This window comes from Giraffa tippelskirchi, chromosome 9, assembly GCF_054371585.1.
Source record: "Giraffa tippelskirchi isolate mGirTip1 chromosome 9, T2T-mGirTip1v1.2.pri, whole genome shotgun sequence".
In the NCBI taxonomy this organism is placed as follows: domain Eukaryota; kingdom Metazoa; phylum Chordata; class Mammalia; order Artiodactyla; family Giraffidae; genus Giraffa; species Giraffa tippelskirchi.
The window spans coordinates 106297127-106321069 of NC_137283.1; the positions used below are offsets into that span (position 1 = coordinate 106297127).

Consider the following 23943-nt stretch of genomic DNA (forward strand, 5'->3'; position numbering starts at 1 on the left):
TTGTCTTTTCATACTGTTCATGGGGTTCTCAAGGCAAGAATACTGAAGCGGTTTACATTCCCTTCTCCAATGGACCACATTTTGTCAGAACTCTTCACCATGACCCATCCTTATCATAAGCCTCTTATCCTTCTCCATCAGAGGGCAGACAGACTGAAAACCACAATCACAGTAATAGTTTAATACATGTAAATAACTTTTTACATGATTAATATGTAAATAGTTGTAAATACTATGTAAGGAGTTTCAAGCATGTGGTAGATTCAAGTTTTGCTTTTTAGAAATGATAGATATATATAGTATTTAGTTAATCGGTAAAGATAACCCTGTATGCAAGACATCAAAAGAGACACAGATAAATAGAACAGTATTGTGGACTCTATGGGAGAGGGCGAGGGCGGGATGATATGGCAGAATGGCATGGAAGCACGTAAATTATCATATGTGAAACGAATCGCCAGCCCAGGTTCAATGCATGATACAGGGTGCTCTGAGCTGGTAAGCTGGGATGACCCAGAGGGATGGGATGGGGAGGGAGGTGGAAGGGGGGTTCTGGAAGGGGAAAACATGTACACCCCTGGTGGATTCATGTCAATGTATGGCAAAACAAATACAAGATTGTAAAGTTAAAAAATAGAAAATAAACTAATCAAAAAATTTAAAAAAAGAAATGATGGAGTTTTTTTTTCTGAGTATTTTCGATCCACAGTTGGTTGAATTGGAGAATGCAGAACCGTCGACATGGAGGGCCAACCACACTACACTAGAAAGTAGAACAGAATCCACTATACATAGGCTTTTGCAACTTGCTTTTTATGTAGCTTCTAAATATATACTTTTTATTATGAAATATATACAACATACAGAAAATTATAGGAACTCACCAACCAGCTTTATCTAATCTTAATGTTTTGCAATATTTGTTTTAGATTTTAAAAAACAGAATTGAAGCCCCTTGTGTAGCCTTCTATTCTCCTCCCTCCCTTCATAGAGATAAACTGCATGCTGAATTGGCTACATATTATTTCTATGTGTTTTTATATTTTTATTAGAAGTATGTTTCAGTAAAATACATTTATGTTACTTAATTCCAAAATGAAAGCCTTTTCATACTATAACATCTCTAGAATTGGAATGAGTCTTATAATCCATAACAAAGCATTACATCACAATTTAATCTGCAGATTTTTCTCTTTGTCAGTACACCTAAAATAGGAGTGTGTCTCAGCATCATTAGTGTTTTAGAGTCTGTGAAATGTGGTAGTATTTTTTTTTCCATTTTAATGAAACATAAATGGTATCAAATGAAATATTCTACAACTTCATATTTTCATCTAGTACTACGAGATTTCCTAATGTTGCAACATGAATGCAGCATCTTTAAATGTTCTTAATTCATTGTTACACACGACAGAATTAGGACTCCTTTAGGTAAGAATGGTAGCTAGTGGAAATGGTAACCATTATCATTCAAATGTGTGTGCTTGGCTAAAAATCAGGGCATGACAAGATGAAAACAAGAAAAAAAAGGGAAGGAAAGGAGATAAACAGAAGGGGCTTCCTTGATGCGTCAGTAGCTGGAGACAGCAGACAACTGCATAACCAAACATGATGATTCAGAAATAAAAATGATGACAGGAGGAACTATTCCCAGGAAACCTGCGCTGTTGCTACTTCAGAGCCACAGCAGCCAAAGATGGAGAAGCAGCCTGCTCATGTCAGCCAGGCAGCACTAAGACCCCAGACCCTGCCTGTACACAGCCAACTCCTCTCACTCCATCATCAGGACAGGCCAGGCCCCAGGGACAGAGGGACAAACAAGTGGCACTTACACAGCAAGAACTGCAGCCTCGGTCTATTTCCTCTGCCTCTGCCCCTCCCTGCCCCTCCATCCCACCTCCTCCATCCAACTTCCCTCCCCGGCTCATTAGTGTTCCTCCTTTCACTTACTTACTTGAGCAACTGCACTTGAAGACCCATGTCCACTGACTGTCTGCTCTCCTACATACATACACACACACACACAATCACTCAGTGAAATGTCATAATAATCAATCAGGACTGAATTTTGCTGATGGGACATAAGAAAATTTCCATTACTGGTTCCTAAAGCCAAACTCCAGTTTTAACTTATTCTGAGTTTTAAAAGGTAAGGAAATAATAAACCTAGAGTTCCTAATAACTTTTTCTTTTCTCTTTCCATATGACACAAAATACCTTGATGGAGGCAGATTTTATTCCTAATAAGAGCCTCAATGGCCAAATACACATACAGAGCCCTTACCTTTCAGTATCAGAAGACATACTGCCTGATTCTTATACGGATGTATTATACTGCAAATTAACACTGACATGTGTATTTTGCCCTCATATTTCCATTTAGCCACGAGCTTATGACACTACTTGATTTAACAGGAGCTGACAAACCCTGTATTTATGCATATTTCTTAAATAAAAGTATTACTGAATTCATTAATAAATGGCGTTTTTAATGAAAAATAAAATAGATTTTTTTATCTTTAATAAAGGTTATATTTTAAACTCTAGTGTATTCTTTTTTCAGTTCAATGACGCCTTAATAAAATAGGACATAACAGAGAAATCATTGGGAATTACATGATAAGAGAATGGAGCCAAGCCTCCATAATGGCAGAAGGGACATTAGAAAATTACCCCAAGCATTCACAAGCAAACCAACTGCTTCCTTCCCCCCATGAGATGCCTGAGAAAGCTTCATTTTGCCGTGAGTCCATTTTTGTTGGGAGTCCATCTTTGTCAGCCCAGTGACTGGGGGACAATTTACAGTGAGCAACAGAGGCAAGCGGTTTGTCTCAAGTGGAAGGAGGCCATCCTCTGTCTCCATCCGGACACTGTACACATGTGTGCTATGCCTTCTCCAAACTCGCGACCCTCCCCTCCTCACTACTGACTTCCCTTCCCCGAGATCTGTCCCTGCAGTGGACCCCCGAGAGGGTCCACCACGGGATAGGAGACTCAGAAGCAGGGAGGACAGGGGGACAGCTGGATGCAGTGGATCAAAGCCCAGGCTTTGGAGAAAGACAATCCAGGAAGAAATTCCAGCTTCTCTCTGGGTCTTGAGCAAGGGACTTCACCTCTGTGAGCCTCCCCTTCCTCATCTTAAAAACAGAGATATGACTATCTGCCTCACATGTGGGAGCTTCATTCACTCAGTAAATATTTGTTGAAGAAAGAGACAGACTTAGAGAATGAACTTATGGTGGCCAGGGGGAAAGGGATAGTTAAGAAGTCTGGGGTGGGCATGTACACACTGTTGTATTTAAAATGGATAACCAACAAGGACCTACTGTATAGCACAGGGAAGTCTGCTCAATGTCATGTGGCAGCCTGCAGGGGCGGGGGTTTGGGGGAGAATGGATACATGTGTATGTTTGGCTGAGTCTCTTCTTTGTTTGCCTGAAACTATCACAACATTGTTAATCGCCTATACCCCAATACAAAATTAAAAGTTCAAAAAATGAATACTCGTTGAAGGCCAACCATGCAGAAGCAACGGAGCCAGAATGAGGGTGAGGCAGGCAAGGCATTTTCTCTGAGTACAAAATTTAAAGGGACACCAAAACAGTCCTCAAGATAACTTCCTTTTTTATTAATGTATTTATTTTTGGCTCTGCTAGGTCTTCGTTGCTGCACTCAGGCTTTTTCTGGTTGTGACGAGCAGGGCCTACTCTCTAGTCGCGGTGCACAGGCTTCTTGTTGAGGTGGTTTCCCTTGTCATAGAGCACGGGCTCTAGAGCTCAGGCTCACAGCTGTGGGCACATGGGTTCTGCCGCCCCTCAGCATGTGCAATCTTCCTAGATCAGGGATCAAACCTGTGTCCTCTGCAATTTCCCTCAGATTCTTAACCACTGGACCAGCAGGGAAGTCCTCATAGTAAACTTTTTTTTTAATTGGAATATTTCACTATACTTATTTTTAATTAAAGGACAATTGCTTTACAGTATTGTGTTAGTTTCTACCAAACTTCAACATGAATCAGCCATAGCTTTACCCATTAAACTCTAGTGTATTTTATTTCATATAAGGTAACAGAACAAAACAGTCCCCAACCATTTTATTTTCTTTCTCCAAAACATTCTGTCAGCCATAAAATCCACATGTATTCTGGTATTTTAGAGCATTTTATTTCATATAAGGTAACAGAACAAAACAGTCCCCAACCATTTTATTTTCTTTCTCCAAAACATTCTGTCAGCCATAAAATCCACATGTATTCTGGTATTTTAGAGCATTCTGCAACTAAAGTTCCTGTTACTTGCTGACATATTTGAAGTGTGTTTGAACATAAATTATCGGAACATTCTTTCAACTTTGATTAACTCATTTTCTGTCAAGTTATCCTAATTAACCCACAGTCTTCAAGCTTCAGGATTACTGCTGCCAATTCTGTACAACCATTTGTTTAATGCACGGCCTGCTCCAATACCCTCCAAGGTGAAACTGCAAATATAAACCCTTTTTAATTTTTACTCATTAACTAGACATTGGAATGTGCCATGCCGTGTAATCTGTATTAATGTGTAAATACAAATTTTGCCTACTTCATATGAAGCATTCAGAAAGAACTTATTAAACAAACTATCTCAGTGAAGAAGGACTTTCATTTGTTCAAAAACTTCACTGAATGCCTAGTATGTGCCAAGAACTGTGCTGGGCAGCACAGATATAACTGTAAACAAGGCAGACACAGATAGCCCCAGCTCTCATGGGCCTTACACTCTAGTAAAGAAGACCAACATTAACAAACAACTACAGTCAAATAGCGAGAAAGCTAATGTCTCAACTGGTGCCTTGCATAGTACCTGCCAGGGTTTTAAGCTCAGTACATGCTGTTATCAATACCTCAATTACAAATAGTCTACCCAGTAAAGTTTCCCTATGTTAAGTTTATACATCAAAGGGAAGAAGAGAGATGACAAAGTCGTGCTTCAGATTAAAACTGTGGTCTAGTGGTGGTGGGCACAGAGCACTACGAATGTACTTAATGCCACTGATGTGTATACTTAAAAATGGATAAAGGATGTCCCTGGTGGACAAGTGGTTAAGCATCCACCTGCCAATGCAGGGGACATGGGTTCGACCCCTGATCCAGGAAGATTCCACAGGTTGCGGAGCAACTAAGCCCGTGTACTACAACTACTGAGTCCGTGAGCTCTGGAGCCCATGCTCTGTAACAAGAGAAGCCACCTCAAGAAGCCTGCGTATCACAGCTAGAGAGCAGCCCCCATTCACTGCAACTAGAGAAAGTCCATGGGCAGCAACAAAGACCCAGCACAGCCAAAAATAAAAGTAAAAACAAATTTATCCATTCTTTAATGGATAAAATGGTAGATTTTATGTTATATATATTTTACTACAATAAAAAAAAACAGCATTTTAAAATCATATTAGACTGATTAATCAGGTGAAGCTGATTCAACATTTAACAAAACTCAGAACACATGAGTACTCTGGCCTCTCAGAACAGTGCATAAAAGGTGGAGAGAAGAGGAAGCCATACTGCACACAGCTGCAAACGGACAGAAAATATGAAACTGTTTGGCTTCGAGTCTCTTCCAACTTTACTGAATTGTTCAGTTCACCTGCTCTGCTCACCCAGCCTACAGAACACAGCTGAGGGGTGGGGCGGCAGGGAGCCACAACTTTAGATATGGGTTTCACTACAAATTCACAATTTCTAATCTTGGTTCAGTTCTCAGAACCGTTCTCAATCCTTTTGCTTATCCGTAATCAATCCGTAAATCAATCCGTAAATCAATCCGTAATCCCCAATCTTTTTCACTCTCTTAAATCTGCTGCTCAATCCCACAGGCCATACTTAACACACGACTTCTCAGAGGAAGCACAGGCTGGTGATTATCACCAACCCTACCTCCATTTGCTTCTGTTCTGACCCTCCTCTCTCTCCAGGCTCTCCAGGTCCTGAAGAGATGGTACCTCTGGCGACTGCACGGCCCACCCCCACACCAGCTGTGCTCTGGATTCCCCCATCTGAGACCTGCTCATGAACTTATTCCATCAGTTAGCCACTTGGTAACTCGACCTTCTCCCTCTCTACAGGTTCTTTCTCCTCAAGCTACTCCATGTTTAAAAAATTGTTATCCCTTCAACCCCCGACCCTAATTCTCCTCTAGTGACCACCCTATTTCTCCCCTCCCTCCTTGCTTAGCCTGAACCTCCACCCCTACCTCCCATTCACTGCTCCACAGACTATAGTCAATCCCGGCTCCCTGCACACCCAGGCCAAGGAGTGTCTGCTAGCTGAAGTCATCAGTCATTTCCCACTGACTCATTTCAATGGACCTCCTTTAAAAAAAAAAAAAAAGATAGAAAATCTCAGCCATATTTGACTCACTTGATTGGCAGTACCCCCACTCACCCAAAATCACCCAAGTGAAAAACCTGCCTTTCCAAAGTCCTTGCATGCTATTTCACCTCCTCACTTAGTCACACGCAAATACATATAAACACACAAATACATAGTATTATCTTCCTGTTAAATTTAAAAATACAGATAAGCATATAATGAAGTGAAGTCACTCAGTTGTGTCCAACTCTTTGCGACCCCATGGACTGTAGCCTACTAGGCTCCTCCATCCATGGGATTTTCCAGGCAAGAACAGTGGAGTGAGTTGCCATTTCCTTCTCCAGAAGATCTTCCCCATTCAGGGATCGAACCCAGGTCTCCCGCATCGTAGACAGACACTTTACCGTCTGAGCCACCAGGGAAGTCAAAAATAAGGTGCACAAGAGGGAAAAACATATGTCCATACAAAGACTTGCACACAAATGTTTGTAGCAACTATTCAGAGCAGACATACCCTGGAAACAACCCAAACGTCCACCAACATGTGAATGGATACAGGGAAACAATGGAATACTACTCAGCGATAAAAAGGACTGACTTGCTAGTACAGTCGTCCCTCAGTATGTGAGAGGAGTTGGCTCCAGGACCCCAGCAGATACCAAAATCTACAGATGCTCAAGTCCCTAATATAACTAAAAAAGTATCTACGCATAACCTATGCACATCGTCCTATATACATGCATTAAACTATCTCTAGGCTATAGCCCTGCAGAACCTTAATGGGCCTTCCTGGGACAGACTCCTGAATATCCTCTGCTTTAGCTCCTCTCTGGAGTGCATAGATAACAGCATCTGATGCACATCTCCTGAGTTGTTTTACAGATCTAAAACCATTACCAAATGGAAGGAGTTAACTACTTGATGACCATAAGCACATAGCCTCCAGATCTAACTGGAGCCTGAGGAATGAAAATATTAACCCCTATGACCCCACCCTGTTAACCTCACCATCAACCAATCAGCTGATCACACACCCTGAGCCATCCCCCCTTCACCTAGCCTTTAAAAATGCTTTCCTGAAACCCACGAGGAGTTCAGGTACTCTGAGCACTAGCTCTCCTGGACTCCTTGCCCAGCAATAAATGCTGCACTTCTCTTCACCATAGCCTAGTATCAGTAGATTGGCTTCATGGCCTGAGGCGGGCAGACCCAATTTGGTCCAGTAACAGGTTATTTATAACACCTAATGTACATGCTATGAAAATAGTTGCTGGCATGGGGCAAATTCCAGTTTTTTTTTTTGGAGCTTTCTGGAACTTTTTTTTCTGAGTATTTTTTACATGTGGTTGGTTGAACCCAGGATACCAAAATCAGGGGTACGGAGGGCCGACTGCACATGCAACAATACAGCTGAATCTCAAGAGCATCATGTTGAGTGAAAGCTACACACAAAAGAAAACACTGTGGGATTCCATTTATAGAAAATTTTAGAAAAAGCAGAACTACAGTGACAGAAAGCAGATCAATGGTTGTCAAGAGCAGAGGTGCAGGGGAAGACTGACAGAAAAGAGGCCTGCAGGAACATCCTGGGGTGACGGAAGGCTCTGTATCATGATTGCAGTGATGGTCAACTTACTGTCAGAACTCAAATTGTAGACTTAAAACTGGTGAATTTTACCACATGTAAATTACCCCTCAATAAAGCTTCTAAAAAGTAAAGTGAGTCTTCTAAAATACACCCTAGTTAAAATTTGTGTCTACATTTATTTTCCATAGTCCTAATTCATATTTTAGTTCTATAGTAATTCAGTCCTTTATATAGTACTGTGTTTCTTATAATAACACAAATCCTCTGACTGGAAACAATACACAGAATTGTTTTATTTCCAGAAACCTTATTAAGGCAACAATTTGTCACAATGTGTGTGAACTTTGTTATTATCAAAATGGTAGTACCTTGATCATGGTAAATAAGTAGTATGTCTCTGATTCCACCGGAATAGCAATTTCATGTACTCAGATAAAAAGGTTCTTTGGGAACCTCTTAAATGAAGACTGCAAACTCCAAAAGGTAAATACTGGCCTGCCTTCCAGACACTGTACCCATGTGGAAAACACAAAACAAGGACTTCCTCCTTACCTTACACCCTTGGGATTGAAATATCTACTTTTCTTTATGCTCACCCCAACCCGAGTACCTGATATATATGATACTTTTATGCTGACTCCTTCAAAAACTATTTAGTGCATAAATGGAACTGCTATCACCAAAAGACTCACTTCCTAAACAATCTATATTCAAACCAATTTTATAATGTTATCACAATTTCCCTAATCCTAGTAACCAGAAATATATACACAAGCTGCAAGCCTTAACCTGTTAAGGCAACCCTATTAATCCTTAGCTGGGGTAAGCCTATGAATGTCTACTTGAAAACCACAAGATACTGTATTAATGTATGTTCCCTGTGGTTCCACATAGTTTCCTGAGTTTCAGAATGATCATGTTATAATGCAAGGGAGAAAAGGTTGAAGGCAACTAATTTCCATTCACTTATTATTAGTCTTAGAAAAGCTGATTAACTATGACAGTTCTACTAACTCACTGACTTGCTTTCCAAAAAATTAAGGATATTTCCAGCTAAATACAGTAATTATCCAAAGATTAGTGGCCAGTGATTAATTTATCTTCTTAAGTGACCATAAATAATAGGGATTACATTGCCTTGACATTTTTCCATAACCCATTCTCAGTTGCCTCCAGACACCCAAAGTCATCATGATGAATTGGAGGAAGAAGACAAATTAATTGGATTAAGCATTACTTTCATCTGATTTTTTTTCCCCCAAACGAGTAACAGTCTGCCTCTTGCTTTAAGTGTCTCAATATTTGTTTCCTAATCAAAGCTACAAAAGACAACTACCACTAATTATATACCAACTCATTATGATTTTGTTAGCATACACATAACAAATGAACACTAAGTTATAGAAACCAGTGTATTTTGAAGTCAATACCAAAAAACATACACCGTTCTTTTGCAATTCCTAACCTTTTGTATTAGCAAATCTCTCTGGTGTGTTGGCATGAGATTTAAAAGACTATATGGCTTCTGCTTCTCAAACTCGAGGAAAAAATACTTGACTTGGGACTTCCCTGGTGGTACAGTTGATAAGAATCCAGTTACCAATGCAGGGGTCATGGGTTCAATCCCTGATCCAGGAAGACTCTACGTGCCACAAGTAACTAAAACCTCTGCACCATAACTACTGGAGAATTCACTCTAGGGCCCAAGAGTTGTGACTACTGAAGCTCATGCTCCTAGAGCCTGTGCTCACAATGAGAGAAACCACTGTGATGAGAAGTCCACACACAGCAAAGAAGAGTAGCCCCCACTCGCTTCAACTCCAAAAAGCCCACACGCAGCAATGAAGACCCAGCACAACCAAAACAAACAATTAATTAATTTTTTTAAAAAGTGCTTGAGTTGGCCTCCCTTTTACCTCCCCTCCCCACGATTACTGGATATCAACCTGACTTGTCAGCAGGCCAGTACTTCAGTTCACACCAGTAAGTACAACAGCAGGCAAGCAAGGTCAAAATACTACCTTAAATCCTGACACGTGCTTTAATACAGACCTTGTAAATGAAGTCAAAAGGTACTAAAGATGCACAGTTACTGGAAGGAAGGATAGGGGGTAGAGGTGTATTGGCTTACAAAACAGGCAGATACCATCTTCTTGCACAACCATCAATTAATTCCCTTTCACCCACCCCCTTCTTTTACTGGTTCTTTCTCCAGGGTCACTGTATTTCCAGCACCTTCAGCTGGGCTTCCATCACAAGAGCGCAACTCAGGACCTGAATTCTGAGAGATTACAGCACAGCACGTGAGTCAACACACACGCCCACACACAGGGACTCTACCAACCTACTCAGTAACAAGAGTGTCTGACCCACCTCAAGTGTGCTGTGCATCCAAAGCACTGTGACATGATCTTACCCGAGTCTCGCTGCTAGGCTGCGCGACAGGAAACCAAGGTAAAAACAGACCGGCGTGTAGCCAGGCGTTCTGCTTTTCCCTAAACGTGAACTAACTCCATTTCTGGCCAGCAAGCACCACAAGACATATCCTCATTGCAATCAAACCTCAGATATAGGGCATGAACATGCCACAGACAAGTTCTGTTTCTTAAGAAATTGTGTAATATATGCCACCCTAGTCCTAGTCAACAGAAAACTTAATTTCATTTATACTGCTTTTCTAGTAGCTTTCCTAGACAAATTTTTTAAAGAGTGAGCCTACACTGTTTTCATTATGAATTGTGAGAGAGGTAGCTGACTCAGTTCCTAGGCTCAGAAGGCCAATCTACAAGATAACACCTTCCTGTTGAACAAGTTTTCCACCACTATCAATACTTTACAATTAGAATTACATAAATTAATTGAAATGATTCTAAGCTACACAGGCTCTTGGTCTAGAACATCTGGAAAGTAAGACTTAAGAGACCAGCTTAATTCACTGTATCATTAATGTAGAAACAGCAAATTCCAATAGTCTCAGAAGACATGTAAAACTGAAGGCGGGGGAGAAACTAAGTCTTAGGACTAAGTTTTGAAAATACTTAAGACAATGATAATAAAAAACACAATCTAAACTTTCAAAAGTTGCAAGTCTTAGAGAAATCTAAATGCTGAAAAGATTTTAAGGATGAAGTTTTGTTACTTTTAAATAAGATGATTTCAATGGAAACCAACTAAGCTCCCCAGGAGCAGCCTCTGAGCCTTCTTGAGACAGAATTTCTAAGCTTCTATTATTACATCACATTCCTCTTAAAGACACAGGCTCTTTCCAAAACTCTACCTCTGGCCTCAGTTTTGCTCTGAGGCTCCAGGTTCACATTTCCAGTTACCTGCTTGACATCATCCCCTGATGTCCTCTGGCATCTCAGTATCATATCTAACAACTTGAATCTGCCTTTCCCTATCAACTCCTCCTCCGCATGCTCTTGGCCCTGTCAGTGGCACCATCCAGCACTGTCTGCACCATTTGTAGGGCCAAGTACAAAACAAAAACGTGGGGCCCCTAGTTCAAAATTCAGACGCAGTCCCCAAGAAAAGGCATCATCTCGGTTTCAATGACACTGTCCACACCCATCACTTGCCAGACTTTCCTCGATCTGTCTTTTCAAGTGTCTCACATCTACCCCTCCCTGCCCACTTCCATCACTGCGCTGGCTCTCAGCCAAGACCTCTGTAATTGATGTTCCTCTTTCTTTCCCTCAGAAACCCAGTCATGATTCTCAAGGCACACTTTTCAGAAATCCTTGGTATCTCCCCATTGCCTATTAAATCACATCCAAACTTCTTAACTTGGCACTCAAATCTTCCCCTCCCCATTCTTTCCAGGCCTGATCTTCTGGGGGCTTTCCTCTACAAATCCTGGGCTCCAGCCAAACCAAATTCTTTGTCATTTATTTAAAGAGCCCAGTGTGTTGCTGAGTATAATGAATTTGGGTCCTGATCCCAGAGATTGAATTCAAATCCACCTTCAGTTGCCCATCTGAAACATGAGGCTCATAACAGCAATTATACCACAGGATCAATAAAGCAATAAAAAACATACAGTAAGACATTTAGTATCAGTGTGTACCCATCCCAGGGATGTCATTTCTGCTAAATCTGCTGAAGAAAGTTACCAATCCTTTGAAGTCTTAACTCAAAAGCTACCTCCTAAATGCCTTCCCTGATCATCTCAGTCAGAAGCCATTTTGCCTTCCCCTAAAATCCAATACCATGTTTATACCACATTTAACATGGGTGGCATACTCTCTCCAAGTTACTGATATACATAGCATTTTGTCTTTCCTCATAACCTCCCAAGAGTATGGAATATGCCAAATTCCTTTCTGTTTCTTGCATGGCCCTAATACATAGTTTGTGCTCAAATGACTTTTACATCACTTTTAAAAATAAATCATTTTAAACATACACCCAAATTAATGAAATAAAGCTACTTCAATAGAATTAGCTGGGTCTGGAAGAGACTGAGGCAAGGCAACAGCACAGATGGAGAATGAGACAGGGCTGCCCGTGCAGACTCGAGCCTCTCAAGGACAACATGTCACTTAAAGAAGTCACTAAGTCTTCATGGCCAAGCCTCTCAGATAGTTAATTTCCATCCTCACTCCCACCCCCACAAAAGGTCTTGATCAACACCTAGGCTGGGCTTAGAGCACGGAGGAAAGGGAACAAGGGCATGCCTCACCTGCCAAGGTGTGTCAGGTGAGAATCTAAGGAGCAGGATAATCTCAGGCCTTTCTAGTGTTCCCACCTGTGGTAAGGAAGTTTTACTCGAATATTTTCACTGGTAGGTGTCCTCTTGTATTTCCAGATGCCATTTACTGCTTCTAAAGGGTTCAAAAACTGGGAAAATACACTGCCCTAAAAGCAAGGAAATATGACTTCAGCTAATTTTTAAAAATATCATTAGCAATTATCAAAGTAGCAAATATTAATAAAAATAAAACCTAACATTGGCAGGGTTTTCAGAAAGTCAGTATAACACTGGTGCACAGTAAACGGATTCAAGTTCTCTAAAAGATAATTTGACAATGGGAGGGCATGGCAACCCACGCCAGAATTCTTACCTGGAGAATCCCCATGGACAGAGTCAATGGAGTTGCAAAGAGTCAGACACAACTGAGCGACTAAGCACAACAAACATTATGATAAAGTTGTTCATGCCCTTTGAACGAGTAATCTCACTTTTGGACATATATGCTATGGAAGCAATTCAAAAAAGGGGGAAAGAATTTGTTCAAAGATGTATATAGATATGCCATTTACATTGCATAACACAGCCTGCACTTCAAACACCCAGCAAAGGAGGCCAAGCTGAGTAATCTAGGGTAGATCAGTATGATAACCGAATGTCACATTTACTGAAAACATGAAGCAGGTTTCACAATCTGATAAAGAAAAATGTACCTTAAAAGGAATGTCCACTGAGAAACAGAAAACAAAATACTCACATATAAATCTACAAATCCTTATTTCCAATTCTGAAATTCCAAACCCAAAGTCTTTTGTAAGACAGCATCAATACTCACTTGGAAGTAAAACAGGACCTGAATTGACGTGAAGCTACTTATGGTCTCTATTTGTCCCAATTACTCTGAATAGCCATACATTTGTTACAAAAAAACATCTATTAGATTACAGGGTGCTGCCTCAGACTCCCGGAGGGGGAGGGGTGTGTTTAAAAAAAAAAAAAAGTGTATGAACCTGGTTATTTTTTTTAAATCCAAAAAATTCTGACCCCAAAACACATATGGCCCCAAGAGTTCCAGATAAGGGATTGTGGCTCTGCACTAGTGACATCAGTTGTAAATTTGAAGAGCTCAGGTTTGGTATTCCTTGACTTTGTTGAAAAAAGTGTTTGAAAGGAGTGCATTCTCTAAGGAAGATTCTTACAGTGCTATATCTGCAGGAATGTATGAAAAGACAAACCATATCCCTCTCCAAATAATTACAAATTCTAAACCAATCAAACTGAACTCATCATAATTTCTTTTTGCTTAGATTCAAGACGATTTCACATTTCTGGAAAAGGGTCAGTCTTCTGTTCTACTGAGCATCACTTAAAGACACAAGTTTGTTGAAAGAAATGGTAAACACATATTTTATACAGAACACTGAGCTAAAATTAAAGTCATTTAAAAGCATTACTTTAAAGCTTTTAGTTTAAATGATCATTTAATATGTAACCATTTTTTCCAAGTTTTTTTTATGATGGAAACACATGTGTCTTTGAGACTTTTTTTCTGGTGGCCAGCAACAAAATGTGGGGAAATGCTCTAGTTGCCTTTGCTCCCATATAAGCAGCCTGTGTATCAGACGTACATAAGAACCACCAAACAAGAGGATTTTAGATTAGTAATTATATAATATTCTGGATATAATTATGCATATAAACACAAACATTCATCTATTATCTCTTCTGACCCTCCTTGAGTCCCTCTACATCCCCCAAAAAAGAGATACGTTAATAAGAATTGCTTGTGCCATGTCTATGTGGGGCTCAGGTGTGATTAGCACTAATCACATGATCTAGCTCTTAGCAACTGTCCATCTGACATTAACTATCTCCATTTTTATCCAAAACAAAACGTGGTCAAATAATATTGTTGTTGTTGTTTATTCGCTCAGTCGTGTCCGACTCTATGCGACCCCATGGACCGTAGCCCGCCAGGCTCCTCTGTCCATGGGATTTTCCAGGCAAATCCTTGATGTGATTTAAAATCAGTTCTCTGGGACCTATCTGGTCAATGCAGGGGGCATGGGTTTGATCCCTGGTCAGGGAACTAAGATACCCCAGGCCGCAGGGCGTGGCCAAAAAAAAAAACCTTTCCTCCTAATCTGTTCATATACGATTAACAAAAGATTTTCATTATAAAAATAAAATCAGTTCCATTTATCAGTTCTAGACTATTTCATAATTAACATTTTTCTCTTGAGAAGAAAGAGACAAAACCTAGCAATTACAATGAAAACTCCATATATCTATTATCTATTCCTATAAAACCACTTAATATTAGGGCAAGTTTACTATTACAGTCATTAGAGTTAATATTCTAATGCTAATAGTTATTTTTAATATCGATATTTTTACTATTATAAAAGCAACACTTGTTCAACAAAGCAAAACTAAAAGCTACAGATAAAACAGAAAGAAACCTAAAAGCCTGGTAGCAGGAGATAACTTCAGAGTTGGGGAATTGCTGCCAAAGTTCAAGTGTTACACTACTATAGAACAACAACGGCAACTTTCTGCCCCGCAACTTTCTGCCCCCATCTGCGCTAAAACATCAATTAACTTTGTGGAATGCCGTTGTTTAAACAACCATTGACAAATGTGAATCCTTTGAGATGCTGCCATTTGAAATTGGAACGTAAACTCAAAACTAATAAAAAGGATAATTAAACAAGACGAAAAGGTTTTCACTATCAAAACCAGTCACCAGACTAACCCACTTGACCCTGGCATTATTACCTATCTACCCAGAAAAGTCAATAAACACATCTGTTTAATGAGTAGTGGTTTTATACTCTCATGAAACATATTTCAGAACTGGTTTTTGGATCGAGTCTAAGTTGGTCACAAGACTAAATAAATTTTTTACTTTCTGAACACATGCAGAGCACTGTTGATGCAATTTACTCCTCAGCCAAAAAAAATGGGTAATAGCTGAACCATAGATCAATGCACCTTTCCCTGAGTTTCATACACTAATTTAACCGCTGACCTTTCATTTGGATTTAACTAATGACAGAAAAGCATGCCTTGAACTCAATTCAAAACTCCAGTTACTGACTCTCAAGTTGGGGGGCTGTAGGAGGAAGGCAGGCTGGTTCCCCCTTACTAATAAGAGCAGATTTAAGAGGCACACTTAGTTTTAAAAAGCATATTCACTATTATAACTTTGTCTTTAAACACAAACAAAAAAGAATCTTAGGGAATTCCCTGGCAGTCCAGTGGTTAGAACTGGGCGCTTTCACAGAGCTGGCCCAGGAACTAAGATCCTGCATGCCTCGAGGTGCAACTCAAAAAAAAAAAAAAATCCTAATTATAATAATGCCAGTAAAAGCAATGTGACAAAATCTTAGCTGGTGGAAAAACACAGAGCATGGCTTTATCTTCTAGGTATTAGGGAATCCCAAAAGGTAAATTACCCTGGGAGGTGTGTATCAAAATTTTCAAGGGCTATGAGAAGAGTTTTACATTTGGGAACAAAAGGGTTAGAAACACTGCTTTAGTCCACATACATTATTTCAAATATTTATTTCATGTGTTTCCCCATAATTAAAAATTTGTGAAATGCAATAGCCAAGAAATGGAAACAATCTGTCAATAAATATCCATTGACAGATAAATGGATGAAGGAGATGTGGTACATATATATAATGGAGTACTACTCAACCATTAAAAAGAATGAACTAATGCCATTTGCAACAACATGGACACAACTAGAGATTATCATACTAAGTGACAAAAGTCAGAATGAGAAAGACAAATACCATGTGATATCACTCATACGTGGGATCTAAAATATGACAAATGAACCTATCTATGTTAAAGCTCTAATACTTTGGCCACCTGATGTGAACAGCTGACTCATTAGAAAAGACTGATGCTAGGAAAGACTGAAGGAAGGAGAAGGGGACGATAGATGATGAGACGGCTGATGGCATCACCAACTCAATGGATGTGAGTTTGAACAGGCTCCAGCAGACAGGGAAGGACAGGGAGGTCTGGTGTGCTGCAGTCCATGGGGTCGCAAAGAGTCGGACACGACTGAATGACTGAACAACAACAACGTGAAACCGAAACACAGACATAAACAACAGACTGGTGGTTGCCAAGGGGGAGGGGGCTGAAAGAGGGATGGAGTGAAAGGCTGAGGTTAGCAGATGTAAGCTTTTATATACAGAATGAATAAACAACCAAGTCCTGTATAACACAGCAAACTATATTCAATATCCTATGAGAAACCATAATGAAAAAGAATACTTTATATAAATATACAATGGAATCACTTTGTTATACAGCAGTAATTAACACAACATTGTAAATCAACTATACTTCAACTCTTTTTAAAATTAGTGAAATGAAAAAAAGACTTCCAATTGGGAACAAGGCAAGCCACCTCCTCAGTTCCCTAGTTCTAGTTCCTACATGCAAGGTGGGATGTAGGCATTTTGCTGTTAATGAAGATGGCTTAGCTAAGGTTTGCTCACACACATGTGGTACAGAGATGACTAACAGCACTGCTCTCCTCCATTGACCCAGTCCTGGGTGGTGCTTCTGCACAGTTCCCAGGAGGGTTGGAGTTGCTCCTTCTAAAACACTGCCAGTAAAAACACCCACAGTTCCTGCCTGGGTGGCAACAGGCTAGGTGGGTGCTCAGAGCTGAGGTGAGACGATTATTGGAGCAGTGTCTGGGGCTTAGCTTGTTTTTGTTTCACTTCAAAATGAGACCAGATCTCTAGCTGGGTTATGATAACTCTAAATGGGATGGATTGGACGACTTCACGGGATTTCTGGTAGCCTGGGTAGGAAACACTAAACGGGTTCTAGAGAACATTTAGGTAAATATGCAGAAAATAGTTTCAAGGGGATAAAAGGCCAGGATTCTACATCTCGAGACAACTTTAACAGAAGGACAGATTTTTGTCCAGCTAAAAAGATGCTCCTAAATTCAACTTAATGAATGTAAATATTGATATCATGTGGCCCAACCTTAAACTGTGCAAGTTGAGACTTCATTATCTATAAATGAGATAACAACACACTACAAAGCGACTCTAAAAAATAATATCAAGTAATGTATATGAAAACCCTTCCTTTATGGTAAAGGACTACACAAATTATCACTTGAACAAATATGGTTTATCTTAAACAGAACGCTAGATTAGGATGGGTTGGAATTAGGTTCTCTGTCTTCCACTCTAAGCTGAGTTCATAATTCATTTGAATTCATGCTACCCCCAAAACATTCCATGTGCATCAAAAACATAACAACAGTTGTAAAAAAGCATTTTTTATCCCACAGCTGTGATCAAAGAAATAAAACAGCCAGGCCATTTCATCAGAATCTCATAAGGACCAACAACCACAGTAAAGAGAAGTGGCACACATAGAGGCAAAGAAGCAAGACCTCCTCCATCTAGGCTGGAGTGTAAAGTGCAAGAAGGGAGAGTGTCTTCCCTGGTGGTCCAGTGGTTAGGACTCACTGCTCCCATATCCAGGGGTCTGGGATCGGTCCCTAGTCAGGGAACTAAGATCCCACATGCTGTGCAAGAAGGGAGAGCGGTGAGAAGCAAGGTTACAGGGTCAGGCAAGGGCCAGTGCTCAAACGACTCTCGTTTTCCCAGAATTAATGGGTATCACAGATGGCTTTTAAACAGAAAAATGGTATAGTCTAATGTTCTAGAAAAATCACTCATGTGTCTAAACTGAGGACAAGTAGACCCGTTAATAAGTTATGACAGTAATTGAGGCCAAAAGTAATGAAGGCACAAATTAATGCATGGCACTAAAGGACAAGATGGGGATTGACTTATGAGGCATTAAGCAGGTAAACACAAAATGACCCTGTCTGATTTAACAAAATAGGAAAGAGAAGAAATAAGAAATTAAGATGGATTCCATGTGTTTGACGTGAGCAACCAGAGGTTTTATACACTAAGAGAATTCAGAAGGAAGGCTACATCTACCCACAGGTGATCTGTTGTTTTTGATGGTAGGTGAAAACACTATGTGGGGTGGCTAAAAAATGAGTTCATTTTAGTTGAGTATGATATACTTGGGGCTTCCTGGTGGCTCAGTGGTAAAGAATCCACCTGCCAACGCAAGAGACTTGGGGTTCAATCCCTGGGTCAGGAAGATACCCTGGAGAAGGAAATGGCAACTCACTCCCGTATTCTTGCCGGGGAAATCCCATGGACAGAGAGCCTGGCAGGCTGCAGTCCATGGGGTTGCAAAAGAGTTGGTCACAACTTAGCAACTAAACAATATACCTGTGCATCCAAGTAGAATTTTCCAGAAATAGGTAACATGGGTCTTGAACACAAATAAATTTGAAAATAACAACCCCAAGATAGTGGTTTGAGCCACAGGGCATACAAGACACCCAGGGAAGGCAGGAAAAGTAAAGCAGGCACATGGCCTGGGACTAAGTCTCAAGGAACTGCAACATGGATTCAATAAGAACCATATAAAATGATATAACAAATCACATCAAGAGTACAGAATACAATTCCTTATAAAAGACACCTCAAAATCTCTCCTGAAATAATCCCTACAGTATTTCTGGTTGAGTTGGTTCTTTTGGCAGTTAATTCTACTGATAAAAATCCCATGATAAAACACCACAGGAATACTCGTATTGTTGTACTTAAGCAGAATTCACTACACACTATTTACACTTTTCATGTTTTACACTTTTATGCTAAGGGCTTTATTTTGGTGGAAAAACCTGTCTGCATAACTAACCATTTCTGTGTTATAGGAAAGTTTCTAAATTCAGAAACATTCTGGAAATGGAGTATGAAATGCTCATACCATGCTCATTTCTTTCCAAAATTCTGAACTATTTTTGTAGTCTAACAACTTATTTTAACAGGCAGTTTAGATTAATTCACGGAATATAAAGTTGGATGTTTTAAGATGGAAAAGAATGAAGCAAATTCAAGCCTCATAACATCTGCCATAAGAGAGCTTTCTTGGCTTTTCAACATCTCTTTGAGTGCAAATTAGAGTCAGGCATTTTCCTTACAGTGAAAGATGTGTAAGTATGGGGCCATGAATCAGATCATTTGTTCACTATAACCATCTTAACAAAGCACCACTACTAAAAAACTTCTAATAACACAGAAATGGTTAGTTATGCAGACAGGTTTTTCCACCAAAAATAAAGTCCTTAGCATAAAAACCAGACATAGAAGTTCAGTTCTGAACTATAGCCAAAACCTCCTGTAAGTTCAGGTGTAGCACACAACTGCAGTATGTATTTAAATATCAGCATAATATCAGTATGTAAATGCAAAAACTTAAAAAAAAAAAAAAGAAACCTTTAGGAAAAACTAACTGACTTAAAAATCTCAGAGGTGCCAGTAAGAGTATGTTGAGGACTTCCCTGGTGGCACAGTGCATAAAAATCTGCCTGCCAATGCAGGGCACACAGGTGTGATCCCTGGTCCAGGAAGATTCCACATGCTGGGGAACAACTAAGCCCGATCACCACAACTACTGAGCCCGTGCTCTAGAGCCACAACTAAAGAGCCTGCATGCTGTAACTACTGAAGCCCATGAGCCCTAGAGCCTGTGCTCTGTAGCAAGAGAAGTCACCACAATGAGAAGACCTCGTGCCACAACAAAGAGTAGCCCCCACTTGCCGCAACTAGAAAAAGCCCGCGACAAAGCCACCCACGCCAAAGCAACAGAGACCCAGGGCAGTCAAAAATAAATAAACGAATAAAGACCAAAAAAAGGCTATGTTGAGAGGTGTTGCAAGATGCATCCATCCCTCAATGCTACTAAAAATCCTACTTTGTGATTATGACTATCTAAAGAGTAATCTCCTTCCACACGGGGAAGGTAGAGTTGTATTAAAGATGATAACCAAACACCTTTTTGATAGCCCATTTTCCTTCAAAACTACTGAATTTTTTTAACACCTTGATTTGTACTTGGAATATCCAAAAGAAGATGATAATGTGCAGTGTTTCCCAAACTTATTTAACCACAGGCTTCTACGTTAAAGAACGGCTATTAAAGAACACAATCTCAGAATCACTGGAAATAGTAGGGGTCTTCTTGACTCAGCCTCTGGACCAGAGCGACATAATTTCTTCAAAAGAATATCATTAGTGACCTTAAATAATGATTCTGAAAACATACTTGTTTTAAATAGATGTTTTTAAATATCAACATACCACTAAAGTATTTTTTCTTTTTCCAAGAAGAAAGCGGATAAGTAAACTAGACTAATACCCTAGTAAGATCCCAGAGAGCGTCCACAGCACTAAAAGAACCCTAGAATCTTTTTCAGTTACATGAAAAAACTAAAAATAGGTTTTCCAATAATTATAATTTCTAAATTGTAAGTTGTAATTTCTAAGGGAAAACAATGTTCCAGTTAACTGTAGTTATCTGTTTTAGTTTTCCCAAAAGTGTCTGATTTCCGCCCACCTGGGCAAGAAGCAGGCACATATGAACAGATAAATAGTTGAAGAGAGACAACTCAAGCTCAGCTTGCTCCCTCTGATGGACCTTTCTAACACAGCAATAAGTGCAAGGCATATCTCTGAGTGCCATGTCATCAGCAGCCAGGATAATGTAATGGGGCTGTGATGCACTCCACTGGAGTTCAGCTTTCTTCCCCTTTCCAAAGTCTTAATTTCACAAAATGAGATCTACTGCCACAGGGAAAAAGGCCATCAAATGTTTTTCCCAGCCTCCACCATTCGTGGGAATTTCCTTAGACTTTCAGCCTCATAATCTCCCTAAGCCTATGTCCCGGTATATTGCAAAGAGAAATGCTCTATTTACTTTTGTATCCCACAGCAGATCAAAAGCTCCTTGGGGACAGCTGACCTTGTCTCTCTCAATTACCGCCTTCTATGCCCAGCACACAGGGTGTCAAATACTGGGTAAACATTTGTAGAATGAATGAGGAGTAACATTAAGATGTGTAAACTCACTTATATCTTAGTGTGAATGAATTTCTCCATGCCTGTTTCTGAGAAATTGTGGGAGGATCATCAGTGGCGCAGAAAGAGATAAGAGAGCCTTGAAGAGCAGAAGTCAAGCCTGAGGAAGGCTCCTCTTCACTTAACATCTGGAAATACTGTCCTGCTATGGATCAGTCTAAAGGAGTCTGGTTCTTCAAAGGAAACTCCAGACTCTGGCTTGAACACTGTAACAAATTATCTTGCTTTCCCATGAACATCTCCCTATACTTCAAAAATCTTTTTTTTTTTTAAAATTTTGCCTGCACCCCTCAACTTGCAGGATCTCAGCTCCCCAACCAGAGATTGAGCCTGGAGCCACTGCAGTGAAAGCGCTGAATCCTAATCACTAGATCACCAGGGAACTCCCAAAAATCTATTTCAATGAGACATTAACAACTGGCAATCGCTTACTGACAGCCAAGTGAGATCAAGAAACAGGGATCCTGATCTTTCAGACTTCTTTTCTAACTCCAGAATTCCTATATAGTTATCCATTTCTAAAGCTTGAATTAATCAAACAAAGAATGATGCATTAACAGAATGTTATCCAACCCATGTAATATGATCAGTCATTAAAAACCTAGCTTCTGGAGTCAGATAAACCTGAGGTTGAACCCTGGGCTCCACTGCTGACTTAATCTCCATAAGCCTGAGTTTCCACATCTGAAAAGAAAGATTAAATAAAGCCTATCTCATGCAGTCAAACTAAGGTTTAAAATAGGAAAGCATGGAACGAGCTTAGCACTATGCCTGGCACATGGGAGGTTCTCAAGCAATATGATTCATCGTTTGCAAACCTAGGTTCCCATTCCACCACCACCTCCCTGAGTACTCTTGAGCTTATAACTATGAAGAAGCCAATGAGCACGTGGAGACAGAATGAACTAACCTCTAATGCCAGAATTATCAATAATGAACAAGGTAATAGAAAATGGACCAAAACTTTGAAAAATGAAGTCTTAAATAATTCCAGATATGTTTTACGTTGTACCTGAAGCTAGCATACATTTGATCACAGATGACTCAGCATTAGAATATCAAAATAAAAAATGTGGAGTCAAACTTCAAAGCAAGCATTCTCAAACCCTTCAGTACCTGTTGTTGATACAGACTTTTTTTGAAACACCTGTACGTACGTGTGTGTGAGAGAGTGCATGAGCAGAGGGAGATGGAGATGGACGGGGGGAAGAAGGGAGGGAGGAAGGAAGCAAGAGAGATGCTAAATGAGGGAAGAGACAGAGAGAAAGGGAAGAAGGGAGGGAGAGACAGAAAGTGGGGGGAGAGAGAGAAAGAAAGAGAAAGGAGGGAGAGCTGGCAGAAGGGAGGGAAAAAAGGAAGGAAAGACAGAAAGGTGGGGTGGGGCAGGAATCTAAACATTAATTGGCTTAAAGGCTATCCAGTCTCCATTTTTTCACTAACGAGGTGACCTCAGACCTTAAAGTTTATCTGCTGTACATGTTTCACGTATCAACCGAGTACAAGTACAGGCCACTGTGCCATCTCGCTGGGCTGTTACACAGGGCCACTACAAGGGCACGGGGCCCCTCTGCAGGAATTAGATAAAGAGCGCCCAGAGCACAGGCTGGTTCTCAGTCAGCACCGACCCTGAGCTGTGCACCTTTGTGCAAGGGTACCACCAACCACATACGGCACTCAGGCAGACAAAGTCTTCACTATTTAATGTGCACACCTGTATACATGTTTTGTGGTACACACCCACACATACACAAACAAGACTGAAAAGCCATCAAGGCTGAGTAAATGAAGATATTCATCAAAACTGAAAATACAGAGTTTCAAAAAGTTGAAGAGAATGGGTCCCTGTGGCCTCCCTACCCTTCAGCTACCCAGAATTGGGCTTTTGTTGTCACTAGGAATCTTTGGGACCAAAGAGAGAGAGGCTTTGACATCACAAAACTCTTGAATCCTGATGAAGCTATGGTCTCTCCAGCAACTGCTTGCTTGCTTGCTTGCTTGCGCTCTCTCAAAAAAAAAAGTTAGGAAGGAGAAAAAAATAAGACATCCCACAAACAACAATGGATCTACTCACCTGAGTTTGCAAAACCTGTGGTAAACAAATGAGTATTTTGTTTTGGTGTTCTGACTGCAATAAAAGTGTAATCCCAGGCAAGAATATACTAAATGCTGAAAGAACTATTCTTAAAATGTTGACTCTGAATTCTGCCTCAGTGCCCTTTTCTCTCCCAGATGCTGGCTACTCATAGAGAAAATACACAAAGTTATTTTTGTTTACTACTGCCTATGCATATCTATCCTGCCAAGCAAGTACATGATATTA

The 23943-nt window shown here is 40.2% G+C and overlaps 1 protein-coding gene and 1 long non-coding RNA gene across 2 annotated transcripts in view; one reads left to right on the forward strand and one right to left on the reverse strand.

The window, feature by feature from the left end:
• Nucleotides 1–23943, reverse strand: part of SLC16A10 (solute carrier family 16 member 10) — a 112095-nt gene that overhangs the window by 85951 nt on the left and 2201 nt on the right. The gene's annotated exons all lie outside the window — the stretch shown is intronic.
• LOC145521723 (uncharacterized) lies at nucleotides 9686–14074 on the forward strand. Its single transcript, XR_014065629.1, has 3 exons — nucleotides 9686–9917; nucleotides 10150–10388; nucleotides 13932–14074. It is a non-coding gene; the product is annotated as an uncharacterized LOC145521723 (long non-coding RNA).